The 9,954-nt window shown below is 40.4% G+C and overlaps 1 pseudogene across 1 annotated transcript; it reads left to right on the top strand.

The window, feature by feature from the left end:
- Positions 1-4,855: 4,855 nt before the first annotated feature.
- Positions 4,856-9,727, top strand: LOC308560965 (PRELI domain-containing protein 1, mitochondrial pseudogene; annotated as a pseudogene). The gene is made up of 2 exons: positions 4,856-4,889; positions 9,212-9,727. The product of its transcript is annotated as a PRELI domain-containing protein 1, mitochondrial pseudogene (transcript).
- Positions 9,728-9,954: the final 227 nt, after the last annotated feature.

Raw genomic sequence — 9,954 nt, 5'->3', positions numbered from 1 at the left:
CCCAGTCCTTTGGTAAACTAATTTCATAATCCTTAGGTCCATCTCTCTGCCTTTGAAACACCAGGCACAGGGCTCTGGGCACAGTGCTCTTCCCAATGGCCCCGATGGCATCATCCCTTCTCCAAAACCTGATACTTTCTACTTCCTTCTGGATAAAGTTCCCCACCCAGTCCCAACTCACCATTCTGGATTTTCTAAGGTTCCTCTGTACTTGTCAAGCTATTTTACTTGCTCTCCTACAATGTCGTGCATTCCCCAGCTAGAACATCATTTCGCTCCTCTCTATCTCTCTGAGTCCCACCCATTATTCAAGACGCAGAAACACACACACACACAAACAAAAACCAAAAAAGAAACAGAGCCCATCTCTCCTGCTCTGGAATGACCTCTCTGACTACTGCAGCCAAATGAGATCCTTCCCTCCTTTAGCATCCTATGAATTTATTGTCCAGTGCATTGACCTGGCAATCTAGGGAGTCAACCTAGGGAATTGAAAGGATAGACAGGAGGGTCTGGGGATAAAACAGGATTCCAGTATGAACTTTGCTACTTACAGGTAATGGAGTTCAGAAAAATTTGTTAGTCTCCACTGGCTTCTGTTTTTTTATCCCTAAAATGGAGACAAACTATTCTGTCTCCTCTTTCTGGTTGTCATGGGATTATGAATGTAATAGATGTAAAGTTCTTTTAATCTACAAAGTTCTATACAGGTATAAGTTATCATAACTGCTGTTAGATATCTCTGTCACTGATTGACTCTGTAAAAATCCTCTGTTATTTAATAACTTCCTATAGCCATATGTAATCAGCCATATGTACCTTCCTACCCAAGGTACAAATATATTGACATGACATGTTATTTTTTTAATTCGTTGCTTGGTTACTCCCCTCCCTTCCATGATATTATGAGCAGGAAATCTGTTATCGCCCTCTTGGAGTTTATAATAGACCCCTTCTATGTTTGAAAATCAAGGGGTTTATTATTGAATATATTTCCTATGATTAATCATAAGACATATAAAGTCCAGTCTTTATGTTGTACACCTGGCACTAATATATTGTATGTCAACTATATTTTAATAAAGATAAATAAACTTTTAAAGAGATTTATTTAGTCCCCAAAGGGCAAGCCTTTTTTCTAAAAGGGCGGCAGAGGGAGAGGACTGAAAATCCAAGTTAGTCTGCTGTTGAACATTAGTTTTGTCCAGCCTGGTTCAGGAATAATCCTTTGCAGGCCCAGATGCCCATCTACATGGTGGACGCTGTGAGTCCCCAAGCATGGCAGCATGCCATTTGGCCAGATTGTCTATGGCCGTCACAGAGGTGACCTGGTCAGATCTCCCTTCAGGGAGATCGCTGTGGGGAGCACAGCTGATTGATAGCCACCTCCACTGTCCCACCTTTAGACTGATGGAGACAGGGCTGGGGACAGGGTGTTAGAACCGGGACATTTCCGCCTGACACAGATACTCCTAACGGGCAGCTGTGGCTCAGCTGGTCCCCGTCGGCCTGGCCGAGGCCTCCTCAGGACTTAGTCCCACTTGCTTCCTTCTGTCCCTTCACATGTGTGGGTCCTGCATCATGGTCTGAAGGCTCTGCTCTCCTTTTCTTGTTCCTTCCCCCTTATTACTGAGGAGAGTTTCCCCCAACAAGCCCCTTGCCTGCCTAATCCTCTCTCTATCTGTTTTTAGGAAGATCCAAAATGACACGGAACAGCTTCCAGCCGCGCCCCTTACTTACCCGACTCTTAGACTTGCCTTGGCCCTGCACCCCTGCTCTCCTGTGCGCTCCCCTTTGGGACTTCCCTTTCTTGCCAGCAGACCTTGGGTGAGGGACTTTTTGGTCCTTCCTGACAAATGTCCTTATTTTGAATCTTAGGGAGTTTGAATCTTAAGGAGCCCCCCCCCCCCCAGAAGACTCATAGTTTCTTTCTGAAAAATGTCTCGCTCCATCCATATGGCTTGGCAAACAAGGGAGAGACATCTCTGTGTCTGCTTATGGCACATATGTCCTGTTACAGCCTTTCCTCAGAGCAAGGAGGCACCTACTATCCTTACAGTTTGAAATCCAAGGCAGAAGCAGTTTATTTCCCTTCGAAAAAAACAAATCTCCTTCAGGTGACTTGCAATTTCCCTCCCTGGGCTTCATGGAGGCTGACATGGTTTTAGGTATCGGTTCAGTGAGCACCCTCTTCATATATTTTTGTTGTTCTTCACTGTATTGTAAGCATCTTAAACGCTGCTTCCCATGTCTTAGATCGCTGATCTGTAGAATCGAGGGCTAGATACAACTGTTTTAAACATCCCTTTTAGTTGTGTGATTTCCAAGGAAGATATAATATTAGAGATGGGCTGGTAAATAATTTCCTTCCTCTAAATATTGTGTCCATTCTCTTTGATAGTCTTACCTTACACTTGTACATAGCATTCTCCAGCTTGCTCACACCCGTTACATTAATAGATCCTCACGCCCACCTTGTGAAATGGCAGAGTAAATATTAGCTGCCTTTAGGGACTTGAGACTTGTGGACGTTAAATGACAAGTCTCCAAATTCCTGCGGAAGTCACTGGGTCTGGTGCCCCTTGTCCTAGTAATCAAGATGTGACATGATTTTCCTTTCACTCCATGCCCAGCAACTACTAACAGCATCCTCCATGAAACGCCTTTTGTTTCTCATAGAGGCAGAGGGTTAGATAAAGTATCACAGATTCAAATGCCTAAATGGGCCAGGCAGGGTAAGTTAGTGAAGTAGGGACAGAATCCTGCATTTGGGAGGAAGGGGACACCGAAGAGCACAGGTCCTATCTGAAAAGGAAAGCCCCTATTCAGCCCTAGCCCTCTGTTGCTATTCAGAAATGCTGGCCCAGGGTGGCTAAATTTTCTGTTTTTCAAGGGATGCCGGAAATATATATTTTAATGTGAAATCTGCATTTTAAGACACTGAAAATAAAATTTAAAATTAAAGACCCTGTGAAGCTAAAACATACATTCTATTGTGGTGTTTGGTCCCATAGATTCCCAAGTTAGGGACCTCTGACTTGGAGGTATGAGGCGTGCTTAACTAACTTTGTTAAGTTTCTCCCCCCAAATCCTCTGAAATGATTTGGTGTATTTTGCCACTTTTATTAAAAGTTTGTTATAAATATCACAAATAAAAATTGTAATCAATTAGTGGTTGGCTGCTAGGTTCTAGAGAGGATACTAGATGCTTGATACCCATCGTTACAATTTCTCTTAGCAAATTTATGAGAAATAACTATCATTATTTTCAGTTTAGAGATGAAGGAGCCGAGGCCCAGAGCTGACCTCATTTGCTAAGGCTACTCATTCAGTTAGCAACAGAACCAGGATAAAACTCAGGCTTCTAGCCTCAGAGTGTGTTCTGATTCTTTGTTACATCACGTTGCCAACGTCCTCAGAGAAGGGAGAGAAATGATGAAATGAAAAATGTGGTCTTCTATTTTGAAACTAGTGAAAAATGGTCTCTCAATGTAGAGATCTTAAAAGACGCCCATAATTTTCTTTTTTGTGTGAGTGGACGAGGCGCGCTTTTCTTTGTGAGCTGGGGGAGGAAGGAAAGAGAAAGGACGATTGCTCACAGTAGGACGAGCTCCTCCTTTCTTTCAGACCCTCTGGAAACAGTCTCCCAACCAGCCAGTGTTTGGCTTTTGTAGCCAGACTGTCTGCCCACTCTGCCCGTAAAGTCCTGTGCGATGGCCACCAGCTTCCTACGGCTATCTTTTACTCCCATTTCCAGAAAGCAAAGCTGGAGGGGAAAAAAAGATCTTTTGTTTAGGGTCTGAAGTCAAGTCCAAATATAACGAGATCCCAATAACTTCCTCCACCCCCTAGGGTTTAAAACCAAATTCCCTCTGCCCAGATGGCTGCTACAGAAAGACAGAGCATTCCCCCACTGCTTCCTCTTTTGTTGGCTGCCCACTGATTACAGCTAATGACTCCCAGCTGTATGCCTCTGAAGACGAGGGGAAGGCGAATCTTTGAAAAATAATTTAATAACAAGACTCCTCCAGGGGTGGGTGGGGTGATGCCAATCCTGTTGGAGCCCTCCCTCATTCAGAGTTTAGCTGGATGGTGTCCCTTAGAAAGGGAGGAGAGTGCATTGTGAAGCCCTCGTGGTGTTCCCCTTAAGAATCTGATTGATTCTATTTCCTAATCTTCATTGAAAAAAATTATCTCTAAATACCAAAAAAGAAAAGAAAAATTAGATAACTGCAATATATACTTCCTCAGCTCCAATTCAGAGAATTTGAGGAAATATCTTTTAGGGCTATGGCTTTATCCTTATCAGATATACTTTTGGATAGATCTCTTTGGAGGGTTTTCCAACAGGTTTATATCATACAAATAATTCAATGTCTATACAATTTTATTTTTATTTATTATTATTTTTTACTTTATAAATAATTATCTTTATTTTAAAAAAATTTTAAGTTGAATTTATTGGGGTGACATTGGTTAATAAAATAATACAGGTTTCACGTATACAATTCTACAATACGTCATCTGTATGTTATACTGTGTTTATCACCCCCTAGTCAAGTCTCCTTCCATCCCCATTTTCTCCCCTTTAACCTCTTCTCCGCACCCCCTTCCCTCTGGCAATCATCACGCTGTTGTCTGTGTCCATGAGTCTTTCTTTTTTATTCTTTGCTTAATCTCTTCACCTTTTTCACCCAGTCCCCCAATCTGCCTCCCCTCTGACAGACGTCAGCCTCTTTTCCGTATCTATGAGTCTGTTTCTATTTTGTTAGTTTATTTTGTTCATTAGAGTCCATATATAAGTGAAGTCATATGGTACTTGTCTTTCTCTGACTGGCTTATTTCACTTAGCAAAATGCTCTACAAGTCCATCCGTGGTGTCTCGAAAGGTAAGATTTCCTTCTTTTTTTTTTTTTTTTTACAGCTGAATAGTATGCCATGGTGTAAATGTCCCACAGCTCTTTTATCTAGTCATCTACTGACGGGCACTTGGGCTGCTTCCAAAACTTGGCTATTACAAATAATGCTGCGGTAAACATAAGGGTGCATATATTCTTTCAAATTAGTGTTTTCGGTTTCTTCAGATATATTCCCAGAAGTGAAATCACTGGGTCATAAGGCAGTTCCATTTTTAATTTTTGAGGTAATTCCCTACTGCTTTCCTTTTCACAGTAGCTGCACCAGCCTGTATTCCTAACAGTGCATGAGGGTTCCCTTTCCTTCATGTCCTTTCCAACACTTGTTTGTTGATTTATTGATGGTAGCCATTCTGACAGGTGTGAGGTGATGTCTCATTGTGATTTGAATTTTCATTTGCATTTCTCTGATGATTAGTGACACTGAGCATTTTTTCATGTCTGTTGGCCATCTGTACGTCCTCTTTGGTGAAGTGTCTATTCAGGTCCTTTGCCCATTTTTTAATTGGACTGTTTTACTTTTTTGGTGTTGAGTTTTATAAGTTTTTTATAAATTTTGGATGTTAACTTCTTATCTGATGTATCATTAGCGAATATGTTCTCCCATTCAGTGCGTTGTCTTTTAATTTTGTTGATGGCTTCCTTTGCTGTGTAAAACTGTTTTAGTTTGATATAGTCCCATTTGTTTATTTTTTCTTTTGTTTCCCTTGCCTGAGGAGATATACCAGAAAAATTATTGTTTTGAGAAATGTCTGAGTTTTTTTTGCTTATGTTTTCATCTAGGATTTTTATGGTCTCTAGCCTAACATTTAAGTCTTTAATCCATTTTGAGTTTTTTCTTTTGTATGGTGTAAGAAGGTGGTCTAGTTTCATTGTTTTGCATGTATCTCTACAATTTTCCCAACACCATGTATTGAATAGGCTATTTTTACCCCTTTGTATGTTTTTGTCTCCTTTGTCAAATATTAATTTACTGTAAAGGTGTGGGTTTATCTCTGGAATCTCTATTGTGTTCCATTGATCTATATGTATGTTTTTATGCCAGTGCCATGCTGTTTTGATTACTATGGTCTGGTAGTATAGTTTGACATCAGGTAGTGTGATTCCTCCAACTTTGTTCTTTCTCAAGATTGCTGTGGCTATTCAGGGTCTTCTGTGGTTTCATATAAATTTTTGGAATATTTGTTCTAGTTCTGTGAAATACACCGCAGGTATCTTGATAGGAATTGTGTTGAATCTATAGGTTGCTTTGGGTAGTATGGGCATTTTAATGATGTTAATTCTTCCTAACTATGAGCACGGTATATGCTTCCACTTATTTGTATCTTCTTTAATTTCTTTCTTTAGTGTCTTACAATTTTCTGAGTACTGGTCTTTTACACCCTTGGTTAAATTTATTCCTAGGTATTTCATTTCTTTTGAAGCAGTTATAAATGGGATTGTTTTGAGTTTCCCTTTCTTATAGTTCATTATTGGTGTATAAAAATGCAACAGATTTCTGGATATTTATTTTGTATCCTGCTACTTTACCAAATTTATCGATCAGTTCTAGTAGTTTTTGGTGGAATCTTTAGGGTTCTCTATATACAGTATCATGTCATCTGCAAATAATGACAGTTTTACTTCCTCCTTTCCAATTTGAATGACTTTTATTTCTTCTTGTCTTATTGCTGTGGCTAGGACTTCCAAGACTATGTTGAATAAGGTGGGGAAAGGGGACATCCCTGGCTTGTTCCTGATCTTAAGGGAAATGCTTTTAGTTTTTACTCATTGAATATGACGTTGGCTGTGGGTTTGTCATATATGGCCTTTATTACGTTGAGGTATGTTCCCTCTATTCCCACTTTGCTGAGAGTTTTTATCTTCAATGGGTGCTGGATTTTATCAAATGCTTTTTCTGCATCTATTGATATGATTATGTGTCCCCCCCCCCCTTCATTTTGTTTATGTGATGTATCACATTTATTGATTTGCAGGTATTGTACCAATCTTGCATCCCTGGAGTAAATTTTACTTGATCATGGTGTGTCAATGTCTACAAAGTTTTAAATCTTGGCAACCTGAAGTTCTCATTTTACCTTTGAAATATCAGATTCTTTGAAAGGTTGATTTCAAATACTGTGGCCCATCAGAGAGAAAAATCAAAGCTGAAAGGATACTGGTGATGAAAACTATTAATAACAGACTTGTAGAGACTCATAGGTCTCTTCTTCTCTTTCCTCCTTTCCTCTTCATTATTTTTCTTCCTCTTCTTTAACTAAAAAAATGACAATCACAATTGCTGGGTGGCTGGATGGGGGAAGAGAGGATGAAAGAATTTCACAACCTAAAATCTGTTAGCTTTTTCCCCCTCAAACCCTTTTCCCAGAAGTGTTTGATGGTATTTGGCATCTCTTCTCTTCCATGGAATCTTCCCCACCAAACTGCAGACAAGATTTATTCCATACACCCTTATTGAACACCTCCTGTGCACTAAGCCAGGTGCTGGGCTTAGATACATAAGCAACTTATGAGTTTCTTCATGTCCTTTCAGAGCACTGGCTGAAGAAATCACATTCTTTAGCAATTGATTACCGTGTTGTCTAGTTCTACAATGATTTCTTTATGGAACATCTTACCTTCCTGGGGGGTAATGTGGCTTAGGGGAAAGACCATGAGTTCTGGAGTCAGAGCTAAGTTTGAATTTTGACATGGCCCTTGTTTAAACTTTCTGAAATTTACTTTCTTCATCTGTAAAGTGGAACTTGCAGGATTGCTGTGAGGAATGGCATCATATTGAGATACTGGCAGGATGTTTTGCAGGCCTCCTTTTAAATACATCAATTATTATACTCTTATACATTACATATTATACAATTCTATATATTTATAAATGCATATGTGTATATAAAATCAGGCAAAGAACATTTTCATAGTGCTTTCAATTGGCTCAAAGGGAAAAGAGATAGGGAAATGTGGATTTCTATGATATGGTACTTATACTTTAAATCTCATTTTCATCTTGTTTGGATCTTCAGAGTAGTTATGAGAGGTAGATACCATCAAACACATTTAAAGACCAGAAATCAAGTCTCAGAGGGTTAAGTCCCTTCCAAGAATACTACTATCTTTGGAGGATTTTCCATCATGGTTATATTGTATAAATTTAAAAACTTGTTTTCCCTCATTTCTATTTTGGTTTTGAAATATTGGATCTTTTGGAAGGTTATCTTCAAATACTTGTTCCATTCAGGATCTTGCTCTATTCAAGAATACAATTAACCATGCATAGTATATCCTCAGGAGGCAGGGCCAAGAAAGAGGCCTGCTGCTGCTTTATGGTGACTAGGAAGCACTGAGCCCTTTGAGTACTGAGATTTTCAGCTTGATTCTAGGGCTGGCTCTCTTGGGAATGAGTTCAGTAAGAGCAAAATATAACTTATCTTGAGAAACTCATTTAAGATTCTGATGTCAGTGAAATATCTTTTTTTAAGTATGTATAAAATCTTGATAAAAATGTCTCCTGGAATGAATGAGTACTGTTTTCTTGAGTTTACTAAAGGAGCAGATACAGCACTTGGCACTTTGCAGGATTAGCTGGCCTCCCTCCCTCCCTTCTTTCTATCTTTTTCCTTCCTCCCTCCTTCCCCTCTTTTTTGTTATTTGGAGGGGGTGTTGCTTGCCTCTCTTTCTGTAATTAAACCCACTCCCTGATTATAGAGGAGGGCATATGATCTGGATTAGGCCTGCCAAATTCTTTCAATGGAGAGTTTGAATATTGAGTGTAGACACCAGAGACAAAAAGTAAATGGAGCTGGTACATGTGATGGCTGGACCTTAGCTGGGTAGTCCATGGAAGGGCTCCTGCTGCTGTCCCCTGGGGCTGCCCCTGTGTTTTGTCCTTCCGAAGGCCTGGTTGTTCACCTCTTCCATAATTTGGTGAGCTATCTCAATATCTTTCCAACACATTAGTTGTTTTGCTTAAATTAGTCAGAGTTAGTTTATGTTGCCTAAAACCAAAGAACCTTACTTAAGTGACTAGATATATATAATCTACCTTAATCTTCACATCAATCCTACATAGTAGGTATCATTCTTCACATTTCACAGATGAGAAATGGAAGCTTGTGAGGGTCATGTGCCCAAGATCATACTGTTAGGAAGAGGCAGAACTGGTGTTCAAATTCAGTTCTTCCTGGCTATAAAACCCAATATTGTATCAACTATACTTTAATGGCTTGAAATTTAAAAAATATTTGCAATGTTTGAGACAATCCACAAAACTTAATAGCTTTAAGATATAAAAAGTTTTTAAGAATCAGTCCTGTCCCAGAGACTCCAGACCAAGACCAACAGGATGCCCCACTGGGCTAAGTGACTATTTCCTGACAATGTTGCTCACTTGGTGTACATCCTGGAAGATTCTATTCTGGACCCACAGAACCGGACCATTACCACCTTCACCTGAAACATCAACCATGCCCAGCTTAAGGTGGTGGAGGAATGATGTATTTACTGTGTGAACTCTGAGAACAGCTGCTGGACTGAAATTCACCAGAAAGCCTGGGTCTCCTCTAGTTTATTTGGCATCTTCAGAGATGTCCAGGAATTTGGCCTCACCTGGTTCAAAAGCAATGTGACCAAGATAATGAAGGGTTTTGAATACACCTTGGCTAAGCTGCAAGGTGAGGTCCCTTCCAAAACCCTTGCTGAGATAGAAAAAAGAAGCCAAGGAGAAGGCAAAGGAGACGGCACTGGCAGCTACAGAGGCCAAGGACCTTGCCAGCAAGGCAGCCACCAAGCAGCAGCAACAGCAGCAGCAGTGTGTGTAGCCAGCCCAGGCCCTGGTGAAGCAGCACACCAGACCATCTGGCTCCAATCCCCCTGTTCTCGCCCCTTATACTTTATCAAAAGTCAACTTCCAGTCCAATCTGCCTGGGTAGTGGGTTGGGGGTTATGTCTTGTTTGGCCTCTACACTGCACCAGACAGGTTACTCAGACCTGGACTGGGCCTGCTTCTTCCTGCACCTGGTAGCTGAGAACAGAGGTGAAGAGAGGC

The sequence above is a fragment of the Miniopterus schreibersii genome (assembly GCF_964146895.1).
Source record: "Miniopterus schreibersii genome assembly, chromosome: 8".
In the NCBI taxonomy this organism is placed as follows: Eukaryota; Metazoa; Chordata; class Mammalia; order Chiroptera; family Miniopteridae; genus Miniopterus; species Miniopterus schreibersii.
Note: the sequence above shows the minus strand (reverse complement) of the source record. Positions and strands in the feature narration are given on the sequence as shown.